The 13198-nt window shown below is 42.5% G+C and overlaps 1 protein-coding gene across 18 annotated transcripts in view; it reads right to left on the bottom strand.

Moving 5' to 3' along the window:
- Aopep (aminopeptidase O (putative)) overlaps positions 1–12822 on the bottom strand; it is a 316057-nt gene extending 303235 nt beyond the window's left edge. For 10 of the 18 annotated variants that reach the window (XR_007105155.1, XR_007105156.1, XR_007105157.1 and 7 more), the window contains exons 1-2: positions 12052–12822; positions 1707–1771 (exon numbers count right to left, since the gene is read on the bottom strand). The gene's annotated coding sequence lies outside the window, so the exon portion shown is untranslated. The remainder of the gene's footprint in view (positions 1–1706; positions 1772–12051) is intronic. The other 8 variants (XR_007105152.1, XR_007105154.1, XR_007105153.1 and 5 more) reach the window with 5 other exon arrangements.
- Between the last annotated feature and the right edge of the window lie 376 nt (positions 12823–13198).

The raw sequence follows: 13198 nt of genomic DNA, 5'->3' as shown, positions 1-13198 counted from the left end.
AAACACTGGCTGTCCCTCTCCTGCCCATTAATCATTCTTCTGGAAGCTAGATGTCACAATTTTATTTTGATAATTCTATGCAAGGAAAAAAAAAAAAAAAAGCAAGTCACCTCAGCTTCATCTACTTCCTGCCCTGACAGAGACCCTGGCTCCCCTGGGGCCAGCAACAGCATGTCCTAACAGTCCCGCACTCAGGCTTCCACCAGGCCTGGAGACTGTGAAGAGGGCTCTTCGCCATTATTTCTTTTTCTGAGTGAAACTTTAACATACAGTCCCTTTACCGTAGGCTTCCTACAGGTTTTCCAGAAAATATTAAAGAACTGCAAAATTCTTAGGTCTGATTGGTTTTGTGTTAGACTACTGCACTGTCAAAGCGATCTTCAGGGGTGTTTTTATAACTTCATGACTCATGACTTCTCAAATAATTTCATTCCTAGCATCTGTATAATTTTCAAGTGAATATTAAACAATCAGGTAACTTCATTACTAGCAATTGATTAATATCTGTGAACATTCTCAGAAATTCATGAAAACACTTGTCTCTCAGAATCCAAGGTAAAATTATAATCAGATACGTCCCCTCTCCTTGGAAATCTAGCAGTGTTTCTCCAGGTGTGGTGGGAGGGCCACGTATGCTAGAAATGCCATGGGGACAGGGCGGGGGCTGGCGGGAATGGAGCTTGTTTAAAATGCAGACTCTTGGCACTACGTTACGTCAACTAGGTCTGAGCGTGGTGGCCAATAATCCACATTTTAAACAACTGTCCAGACAATCCCTAAGCACCTGATGCCACTTCTGTGCTACCTGAACCACCTCTTCCCACCACAATGAATGCCATGCAAACAGGAGTCTCACAGTCCTTGTATATCTAAAGTTAAAAAAATAATGGAGGAATGAATATTCAAGATAAAAAAGGATGCAAAATAAAAAACTCTCTTCCCTTGGACTCTGGCAGAATTTTGATTCCAGGGTGAACTGCAGCCATGAGGCGACATTCTCCACCTCAAGAACAATGCTACCTATTACTGTGCCCAAGCTTGGCCCTCCAGCCTAAAACACAGCACTCTCAGAGCAATGCCATTCCCACGCAAAGATTCAAGAACATTCCAGTCTAAGTTTTAACTCATTATTTTTCAACACTGGGTCTCTGACACTACAATTAGGCTGAATTGGGGGGTCCAGTGGTTCTCGGACTTGGGATTGCTGAAGATCTTAAAACAAGGTTGCCGGGCTCTAATAATCTGCACTTCCAACAAGTCCCAGGAGATACTAACACCTGGTACAGAGATGAGACTGGGAACCGCTGCTGTCATCTAACCCGGTCTCCTCCCAGCCAACATCTTTTAGGATTCACTGTAAATTTCAATCCCGCTAAGTTCTTCCACCTAGCAATGCCCCAGCCACGTGCTGTAGGGCTTCTTATGCAGGGCTTCTTATGCCGAGTACACAGAGGAAGCTCTCCAAATTTAAAACATGTGATAAGCAAGTCCTTTCTTGGCAACCCCAGTAATTAGAACCCTTCCTGTTCCTCCCCTAATTCCTGGCCTCATTCTGACCCTACAGCCCCTTCCTACCCTTTATCGACAGTCTTTCTGTCCTCTTTGTATACTTCCTAGAGCAGGAAAGCCATGGGAAGGGCAGAAGGTCCCTCTGTTCCTGTCTTACAGAACTGCACTTTCTTACCAGAAAAGCACAACATGCTCACCTAGAGATTTATTTGGTGATCACATCACAGGGCTGCAGCTGTACAGATGAAGTCATCGGTGAGTACTGTGCCCAGGAACAAAAACGAGGTCAAGGGTAAATAAACGCAAGAGTCGAATGTCAGAATCATTCAGATCTCAGTATTTACATTCTGGTTCTTTGAGGGAATATATATATATTCTACAACACAGATTTCCCATCAGAGGTAGGTTCAGAATTTACACACTGCACATGTTCCCTGCTCTTAAAATGGCTTTGACTCCATCTCATCAAAATTTATATACACGTTCCCAGCATCAGGCTGCACACAGTGAACTGAACATGTATTCAGTTCATTCTTCCCAAGGCAAGCAATTTCTGAAAATTAAACAGTACTGGGAGCAAGGTAAGAAAATGCATTTGCTATAGCTCAAATATCTTTGGAAGACCTTTGGAAGCTCAGCCATCTTTTAAATTTGAACATACAGCTGACACTTAATTGGGGGACCATGCTAAAACTATGTAGGAAGTTTTAAAGTAAGTGAAACAGTTTATTTTCCTTTTAAATTCCATTCCTTACGTGGGCTATGATACATATGCTTAAGAAAAAATTGTAAACCTGGAGAACAAATATAGAATTACACCAATACGGAAGAAACTTAAGAATGTTTTTAAAGTGTTGGCGATAAGCTGGTTAAATGTTGCAAACACTACATAACGTAATTTACCGTAACTATTTCACTACACAATTTACTACATAACATATAATTTACCATGTAGTATAAAAATACGGCTTTTTAAATTATTGTAAAAAAATGATTAGACACAACATATACTGTGACCATAGTGTTTTCCAGATTCTGAAATGCCCTCTTCATTAGAAAAGATGTTAAGCAATATTCCAAATCAAAAAGAGTTGTTACACACAACCAAGTCCTTTGGCATCCATTGGCTCAAACACGATCACTGATGTTAGATTTGGCCAATTAGCATGGCTGCAGATGCACACAGACTGCTATGTGTCATTTGCCACTGGAGAACAACCGCTGGGAGGTAGTACTGCTGCTTTTCAAAGTGCAAAACAGGATGTGAGGGTAATCTGGCTGTGACATCTGTCACTCCGTTGATTGACAGGGTTGATTCGGCTGATCTGGCTGGCTAGGGGGGTGTCCCCTTCCTCCCTCACCGCTCCATGTGCGTCCCTCCCGAAGCTGCGCATTCAGTCAAAAAGGACAACCTTCTCCGATAGAGGAGGACCGTTCTTCGGTCAAGGGTATACAAGTAGCTGTGCTCCCCTGCTAGAACCTCCAAACAAGCTCAAAGTGCAAATCATCTTCTACCATGCTTTCGAGTCTATATTCTGTATTCAGTGCGAATGTCCATTTTCATGGTCTGGAAAGAACAATCCATTTCTCTTTGAGGTGCTAAATATTAAACATCAAAATAAATCAGGACTTATTTTGAGAAATGTTTGTTTACTTCTTTTGTCCGTTGATTGGGTTACTTTTTGGTTTTGTGGTGCTGTTTTTTTGAGTTCTTTATATATCCTGGATAATAATCCTCTGTTAGAGGAGTAGCTGACAAAATTTTGTCCCATTCTGTAGGCTCTGTCTTCATGCTCTTGTTTCTTTTGCTGTGCAGAAGCTTTTTAATTTAATGCTGTCCCACTTATTGATTCTTGGTTTAATTTCATACATTGTTGGAGGGACTGCAAATTAATACAACCACTTTGGAAAGCATGCAGATTCCTCAAAAGACTACGAATAAAACCACTAAATGACCCAGCTATCCCATTCCTTGGTATTTATCCAAAAGAACTAAAATTAGCATACTATAGTGATACAGGAACATCAATGTTTGTAGCAGTGCAATTCACAATACACAAATTATGGAACCAGTCCAGGTACCCATCAACAGATGAATGGATAAAGAAAATGTGGTAAAATTTTGCTCATCCACAAAGAATGAAATGATGGCCTTTGCTTGTAAATGGATGGAGCTGGGCAATATCATGCTAAGTGAACTAAGCCAGACTCAGAAAGTCAAGGGGCAAATATTTTCTCTCATATGCGGAAGCTAGAGCAAAATAAGGGGGGAAAGGGTGGGGAGGTGAAGCCACAAAAATAGAGGGGAGATCAGTGAAGGAAGAAGGGGCTTGAGGGGAGGGAGAACCACAGAATGAAACTGACATATGAATAGAACAGTGAGTTCTACCTTTATGTATATCTATAAAGCACCAGTTAAAAAATAAATAAACAGAAGACCGACCAGTAGAGGAGAGGAAGGGGAACAGTGGGAGGCAAAAGGAAAGGAAAGAAGGAAGTTAAAAAAAAATGGGGATCTGTGTGAAACACTGGTCATCACTCTTTATCAAAGTAATAAATTAACTTTTCTTTTAGAAATCGTCATATTTGAGCTGGGAGTAGTGGTGCATGTCTGTAATTGCAGCTACCTGGGAGGCCGAGAAGGGAAGATGGTAAGTTTGAGGCCAGCATGGACAACTTAGCAAGACTGTCTCAAAAAAAAAAAAAAAATTTTTTTTTTTTAATGTTTTACAGGCTGGGGTTGTGAGAAAGCATTTGACTAGCTTGTGCAAGGCTGGGGCTTAACCCCCAGTACTGGGGAGAAAAAGAAGAAGAAAGAAAAGAAAATATCATATCTAAATGTGGAAATAAGGTCATAACGATCACTTCATCAATAGGAGATTTACCTACCATAGAAAATTCTTTATGGAAGCTACCTTTTAAACTATATCAAGCAGATCAACTTCCATGAAAAGTCATCTAGATGAACATCCAGTTAAAACATCATGGCTTGTAATACCACCTACTTCCTATTTTGCAATGAACATTAATGACATAATAACAAAACCTATGTCAGCTTGTATCTGTGGATAAGATAGTTTTGGGGGGTTTGTTTTTAATGCTTTGCTAAAAGAAGTGGGAGTTATACCCATTCTTTCTTGATGAATAATGCCAGCTAAGCTCATTAGGAAAAAACGAGAACAAGTTCACTGAGGTATGGACTTGCACAAGATCACTTAAACACAGACTGTGTATCAGTTGCTTGTGACCTCTTTACCGAGTCCACTGTAACTGGTTCTCAATCTACACTGTACATACATATACGTACAAGGTAAAAGTAAAGATGAAACAATAAGGCGCAAAGGGGAACAGAAAAGTGAGTAAAAGGCAGGGAAAAAGAGAACAGCTTCCAAGAGTTGTAAGAGGTAAGGCTGTGCTGACACTTCCGCCAAGGAGAGCAGACTTTATAACTGATATCAAATACAAAAGAAATGCTTGAAATTAGGTCATCCAGCACAGAAACCAGGGCTTTTTCAGAAGTATTATACTTAGAGGCAAAAGGATCAGATAAAGAAAATATTGAAAAAGAAAAAAGAACTGCTTACCTGGAAATCGCTATTAAAAACATGCTGAGTAAATTTCACAGCTTTGTAAAGCCCTGGGGGGGGGGGGGTGCAGTTAAAGGAAACGCTTATGTCAGAAAAAGCGCTGCGAAGCTCCTCCAGGACAGAGCCCAGCCTAAGCTCAGCTACTTCAGAGCAGGCGCCACTCCTACTTGCTCCATCACCACAAGCCATCAAGGGCTCTCCGTTTCCTGTCTCTCACAATGACCTGCTCTGGCAACACTCTTCACCTCCACTCCCCTCAGCAAACCACTGGCCCTTTTCTTTTTTTTAACCTTAGAAGACACATGGTTTATTAGTACATAAATTTTCTAGTGTACATTAATCTGAGGTTGAAATTTGGTTTTTGAAATGTTTGAGTTATACCTTTATGTAAGCAGTTATTTTATCCTTTTAACTGCTTTTTTAAAAAATCTTAATAATTTTTTTTTTTTAAAGTGTTTCATTCCGGGGGCTGGGGAGATAGCTCAGTCAGTAGAGTGCTTGCCTTGTAAGCACAAGGCCCTGGGTTCGATCCCCAGCACCCCCAAAAAAAAAAAAAAAGCGTTTCATTCCGATTAAAGAGAGAAAAGGAGATCCTATGTTTTGCCATTTGGTATATAATCTCAGTGAAAAATAGAGGTTTAGTCTCAAATAGCATGTAGGTTAATTATAGTTTGAGTCTAGAAATAAAAAAACATAACTTTTCGACAGAATCATTCAACAAGTTCATGGAGGTCAGACACAGTGGTCACGATGCCTGGAAGCGGAAAGGACAGCTGTCTGGGCCCTGGCAGCTGCTGTTCTCTCGCAAGGAAAGGTACACTGGCCTTTGACGTACTCTGCCTATAACACGTAAAGCAGAGAGGAGACCATGGACTGTCCTGGACGTTTTCATTATCTGGAACAGCTCCACCTCTGAAATATTTCATTTCAACAGTCTAACTTCAGGCATGACCGCCTAGTCCCTCCTCATCTCCTGCTTACATACCGACACTTATTTCACTGAGCCTCTGGTCCCGAGTTCTCCATTTTATCCAACCCATCTGCTCCCTGCCTCCAGGGCAGTGGTTCTCAGCTGGAGTGATTGTGCCTCTCCAAGGACAGCTGGCAGTGTCTGAAGACATTTCTGAAGCTCACAACTGGAGGAGGTTGCTACTAAAATCTAAAAGGTAGAGGCCAAACTCACCGCTAAACACCCTACAGTGCACAAGCTGGTTCCCTCACAAGAGAGAATTACAAACGGTCCTGAAGCTGAGAACCTGCTCTATGGCCTTCTCTTATAACATGGTCCATTTATTCAGTGACTCTTGTAACAGTTTAACCTCAATTCTATTGTCCTTTCAACCTTCTGACGAAACTGCTCTATAAAACCTCAATCTCAATTGACTCATCCAAATTTTCTGCTTCTCAATTTGGCTACTAAGTTCAACAAAAGCTAAATAAATAAATAACCCAGCCACAGGAATGGCTGACTCTGCATACTCAAATTCCAACTTTGGTGGGACTCCGAACATTCCAGGCAGGTGACTCCTTATGTGCCTCTCCAGTCTTCCCCTCAATTCCTGTCCGATCCCGTCAGCGATTATTCTAAACTTCAGCGCTTCCCTCAATTCCTGCCCCACCAAATCAACCCTCGGCATCGCAAGCTCATCGCCTTCACTTGAGAACTTCTGCTTCCATCAAAGAACTTCCACATGTTTCTCCACCATCCTACAAATTTGTGTCTATCCCGCCCTTCTCCCCACCCCTCCCAGGGGAAAAGTGTCCCCTCGTCCCAGTGAAACTTGACCGTGGCCTCTACTCTGGATGTCCTCTCTTGACCTCCTCTGGGTCCCCGCTTCATCAATCAGCCTCTACCTCAGCTTCTTCCTCTTCCCAGACTTTTTCACCCGGGATGTAAGTCAATGTTCCAATCTCCTCCGGGGCGAAAGTCCACAAAAGAATGAAACCTCCCGTAATTCCACATCTCCCTCCCTCTTTTCTTTCTCCTCGAAGTCAAATTCCCAAGAACCATCTTGACTGCCACCTCATCACTCCCCGCACGTTGGGTCCTCCACTGGCTGCTCTCATCCCTACCAAGCTGCCACTCCCACTCCACAGTGGAGGCGGATGGCTTCTTCTTAGTCACCCTTGACTGGGGAGCTTCGATGCGGATCGCCGAGCCCTCTTTAAGCTTCTCTCATTTCACATTTGCGGTCACGTTCTCTCCTTCGTACATTCCTACCTCTCCGGTGCGTCTCCCAGTCCGCAGATGCCAGTGCGTCCTGCAGGCCGGCTCTGAATCCCATCACTAGACCGTGCAATCCCCACTCCGGGAGCTTCAAATCCGGTCCCCAATTCTGACATCTTATGACTAAGTTTTCCTAGTCAATGCCACCACCACCTGCCCAGAATCCTGGGATCTTCCCCAATTTCTTACACATATACAACTGAGTCATGTCACTTTAATCTAAGTGTTCCTGGGATCTGTCATGTCAGATCATTCTCTCTGCAACCTGCCTAATGCAGGTCATTTTCTCTCATCCAGAACGTGTAACTATAATAAAAATGATAAATATAAAGGGGTGAAAAAAATCAGTTTCCTTTTATAAGCAGGAATGCTACACAAATACAGCGATGTATGATTCAAAGGAACACAGAACACTGGAATTCTTTTTTAAAGAATGAATTCTAATACCAAAAGAATTTAGGTAGGTCATTTAATCAGCCAGGTTAGAGATTCCCAACTATCCAATAAAGGTAAAAGAGATAGATATAAGGACCCTGAGAACCATAACATTCATTTTGTGATTCTGTTTCTAACAGACATTACAGATAGTTCACACCTCTAAATATACACTATACTTGTAACATATGCAAGATATTATTGGTGCCAAAAGGAATGGGCTGATTTGTCTCCTTTGATGCCAAAATATATCAGGCATATCCTGGTTTCCATCACTTTCAAAAACTAAACCTTCAATTGTAAATGTCAAAGAAATAAAATATAAGCAAAAGAAAAAGCCAAGAAAAATTACAATGAAATTGGTAATGTATACATAAATGCTATTTCAAAATAATTTCATCAGGAATCAAGCGACACAGAGTAACGAATCAGCAGTAAAATGAGAGTGCCATAAACCATCCTGACAGCACCAACATTCTGAAAGAAACTCTTCCGCCAGAGAATTCTCACAGCATGAAAGGCAAACACAGTCAACATATATGCAATACGAGATCATAAAAAGTTTCAGGATCTGCTTTTCAAAGATCAGGTTCTCAGAGAAGGATAAGAATTAAGCTGTAAAAATGCAGTCTGAATTCCATTTGAACGCTATGATCCCAATTAAACGAGAGGCACCTGTCACTCTTCTGGCAGTCTGAGTTCAGTTCTTTCATTGCCTTCGAAGCTCAGAAGGACTTCTCAATTTTAAAGCAGGTATAAAAGGAGAAGGTAGAAGAAGAGGGTGGCAGGCAACGCAAGCTATAGCACAAAGTGATATTAAGAAGACGTAGGGATACGTGAGCTTTGGAGCCAGAGAGCCCAAAAGCAAACTTCAATTTCACCGCGTGCCAATCTTGTAATTTTAATAATTCACTTAATTTCCCTGTACCTCATTTTCCTCATTCTGTATAATGGAAACAAAACAGTACCTAATTCATAGGTAAAGTGCACTGAACAACACATGACTGCCTGTGAACCCTGTAGAAATGTCAGGGAGTACTATCAGTGGTGTTATTTTCCTTACCACCTTCAGACTGTGTATTATGTGAGAGGGAAAATTACAACACATGCCCAGACTCCAGTTTAACAATATACACCAGGAATTTTGTTCATAGTTCAAAAATAATATTATTTCAGTTGATATCTCCCACCTGGATCTTCAGGGAGCTGATAATCAAATCAAATCACCAAGTTCACATCACACAAGATGAGAAATATAAAGAAGTGTAATTCAATATACAGTATACAGTTTATCTATACAATGGAATATTATTCAGCCTTTAAAAGGAACATAGTTCTGATGTGTTACAACACGTATGAACTTTGAAAACACTATGCTAAGTGAAATGAGCCAGTCACAGATGAACAAATATTGCACTATTGTAACTACATGAGGTACTTAGAACAGGCAAACTCAGAAACAAAGCAGAACAGAGCTTGCCAGGAGCAAGAGAGAAGAGGAAAATGAGAAGATATTGTTTAATGCTTACTGGGTGCAGAATTTCTTTCTTTTTTAATGGTACTGGGGATTGAATACAGGGGTACTGAGCTACATTCTCAGCTCTTTTTATTTTTTATTTTGAGACAATCTCGAAAAGTTGCTGAGACTGGCACTGAATTTGCAATGCTCTGGCCTCAATCTCCCAAATTGCTGGGATTCACAACACTGTGAATATACTTAATACCTCTGAACTATACACTTAAGAAATGGTTAAAACTGTTCATTATTATATTTTACAATAAAAAGAACCATTAAAAGAATAGCACAGGGGCTGTGGTCATAGCTCAGTGGTAGATGGCTTGCCTAGCATGTGTGAGGCACTGGGTTCAATTCCCAGCACTGCATGTAAGTAAAATAAAATGAAGGTCCATTGACAACTTAAAAAAAAATTTTTTTTTACATATTTTCAACAGGATATTGTTATACACATATGAGTCTTAATGGTATTAATAAAAAAGACAAACTACTCATCCTTAAGTTCCTAACTAAAAACATCAAAAGAGTCAATATCAACTCTTAGCTGACCTTGGTTTAAAATACACACCTGGAAATTTTCATATGGAACATGATTTCACTTTGTTGATTAGGTAACTTTTTTAGCTCCTTAAAGGGAAAAAGGGAGGAAAGGAGAACTATACTAAAGAAACACGTGTTTACACATGGTCAACGTAAATCTCCACTCCAAATACCTCAAGCAAAATGTTTACTGCACAACAAAGACACAATAAAAATGAATTTAATAAATTAATATCTTTCCAGAATGGCTTAGAATGAAGGATTACAGTCAAGATAACTTAACTATCTAATAAACTGGTAATTACCATATCCAATATCATTCAAGGAACAATTTTCAAAGTAAAATGTAAATTTCAAAGGTCTAAAGCCAAGATAATAAAAGCAGAACTTCTCTAGCCCTTTTGATATACTTAGCATTGTTCTAAGCTTTTTATATATTCCAACTCATCTTAACCTCACAGCAACCATCTTCTAAGTATTCTTCTCATTCCTATTCAAAACAATGAAACTGAGGTATACGGGGGTCAAGCATGGGATCATGCACCTTGCCTGGGCACAATGAGCTGCTAGTAACAAGAGATAGAGCCAAGACTAAAAATCTATTAGTCTGGTTCTGCCACTTGTATTTTAATCACTGATTCACTATCTGTTGGTGACAATAAGGGATGGACTACAAGTACAGGCAAACTCAAAATACAAGACAGTTTGGGAGTCAAATACAACAAAAGCCCAGAAGAAATCACACAGGATATTGCCACACAGGATAACATACCATGTTCATGACTGAATAAAGGAAGGTTAAGTCTGTTCAGTACACTTAATGTCTAAAGAAGGCAAGAAACTGGTTAGTTTCAAAAAAATTCTAGCCAAAAGCCAATAGGATTTTCACTTCTACACAAAAGGTATTTACTAAGCAACCTCATTAACCATTTATCTCTCAGTCTTTTGCTTCATCTTTGCAGTACTGAGAATTAAACCCAGAGCTCACGTCTGGGAGACAAGGATTCTACAAACTGAGAGACATTCCCAGTCCTTTCTATCTTTTGTTTTGAGACAGAGTCTAAGTTGCCCAGGCTGGTTTCTAACTTGTCATCCTCCTGCCTCACCTCCCAATTACTCAACCATGTGCCATCAAGGTTGCCATTGTGTGAGTGTGTGTGTCTGTGTCTGTGTATGTGCTGCACATGCATGCTCAGCAGGATCACAAATTAAGCTATCAGGGTGTTTTAATTCCAGGAATATGAGAACTTTAAAAGATAACAGAAAGTTTCAAATCACGAGTGAATCATCTCACAGAATTCTATGTGACTACTGTAAAACACACACACTTACACAACCTAATGTTTGATCACTAATAAAGTTTCTTAAAAAATTTAAAAAAAACCGCCATGCACAGTGGCACATGTCTGTATTCCCAGCTGCTGGGAAGGCTGACGCAGGAGGATTCCGAGTTCAAAGCTAGCCTCAGCAACTTAGGAAGGCCCTAAGCAACTCAGTGAGACCCTGCCTCTAAATAAAATACAAAAAAAGACTGGGGATGTGGCTCAAGTGTTTAAGTACCCAGTATCAAAAAGAAAAAAAAATGCTCTGAAGTCATACATAGACCTAAGTTTAACTGTTGGCTGTATCATTTAGTTGCTGTGAAAATACAGCAAGTCAATTTCACATAACTGAGTCTTAGATCTTTTTTTTCTCTGTAAACTGGGGATAATAATTCCTAACTCACAAGGTTTTTGTGTGAGCTAAAGGGGAAATACATGCAAAGTGATGGACACAGTCCCTGGGAAACAGCAACAGCAGATGGTCGACAATGAGCAACTACTATTATTTCCTGCCTTATTTTACTTTGTGCCCCAAATATTGGAAGAATCTAATCTTACCAATTAGCAAATCATTGGTAGACTTCTCAATGATATTAAGTGCAATATACTCCGTTTAAAAATGAACCATACAAAGAATACAAGAAAACAAAAACCGCCAAGGGGATCAAAAATAGCAGAATTCTGCTTCTAATTCCATTTACTCAACATCCATTCTGGTTGGTTTTGTAAAAACCCATATTATTCCTTTTGAACAATATGAATCCTGTTGCTGTTGCCATCTAAACATTCCTAGAGAGTTCTGTCACTCTTTGGGGGGCTACCTTTGCAAGGGTAACTGTCGTCACTGCTCGAAAACCAGAAAGAAACCCAGAGGCAAGGAGCATTTTAATGAAATGCTGTTTACTGTTCATGCACCTCGGCAGCTGATTGGCTCCCACGTGGATCATTATCACAATAGACGTTCGCATGACTGCGCCACCGCAGCCACCGCCATGCCCTCAGCCCGCTGAATACGTGCGTTAGTGCGCCAACTCCAGACTGACAGGGAAGGCATGCTCTTCAGCGACACCCAAACTCAGAACTTGGTGCTTTCGACAAGGGTCCTGGGGCAGCGGGAGGGCGGGCTTCGCCGCAGGTGGCACGGACAGACTCGGACTGCTGGGTCTGCCCAGCCCGGGCTGCGGACGTGCCCTGTAGGGCTCGGAGGGCGCGGGACGGGTGGTGCGGGCCCAAGAGAGAGGAGGCGGCAGCAGACCAGGCTAAGGCGGCGGGACAGCGGGGTCCAGGCCCATCGCAATGCCGGGGGCTGGGGCGGTCAGCGGGGGCGCCCAGGGCGGGTTACCGACCCCGGAGTCCGGGGAGCTGAGGGGAAGGGGGTCTCTGCTGCCAGCGCAAAGGCGAAGCAGGGGCGGGCGCCCGCCGCCAGCGGGACGGGGTGCTGCTGTAGCCGGTGAGCACGAGAGGAAGGCGGGGACCCAACCCGGGCGCACAGGTTACCTGGCTCGACCGCCTGCCCGCTGGTCTCCACTTCCGCGGTCTCGGGGTTACCACGGGCGACCCGGCACGCGCCGCGTGACGTCATCCGCGCGCGCCAGGCCCGCCCCTGGGGAAGCGCGGGGTGGGGCGCGGCGCGAACAGAGTCCGCGCAGGCGCGGAGCGGCCGAGCGCGCTGGCTGCGGGATTTGATCCGGGTGGTTTAGGGTGTCGAGGTCACCCTGCGGCTTGGCTGCTCCTAACTGCAGAATCTCCTGGGCACTTAAGAAAAGGAAAAAACGCCACTAGAATACACTCGTGCACCCTGCCGCATGCAGCGCGGTGTACACTCGTTCGCCCCACTGCAGTGAGCGAGGTCCCAGCGTGCCAGGCGGGCGCGGTTAGAGAACGGGGAGACCCGGTGCCCTCCCTCGTGGAGGTTATCTTCTAGCTGAGAAAGCGAACGTTCAGTGACTCAAGTGTTTTTGCTCTCTTTTTGCTTTCTTTGAGATAAATGTGTGCAAGGAAGAGGGCAAATTGCTGAGAAGCTGAAGAAAAGTGGCTGCCCCTTGAACCTGAGCCTTCTGAA

Source organism: Sciurus carolinensis, chromosome 15 (genome assembly GCF_902686445.1).
Source record: "Sciurus carolinensis chromosome 15, mSciCar1.2, whole genome shotgun sequence".
NCBI classification, from domain to species: Eukaryota; Metazoa; Chordata; class Mammalia; order Rodentia; family Sciuridae; genus Sciurus; species Sciurus carolinensis.
This window is presented reverse-complemented; position numbering and strand designations above follow the sequence as displayed.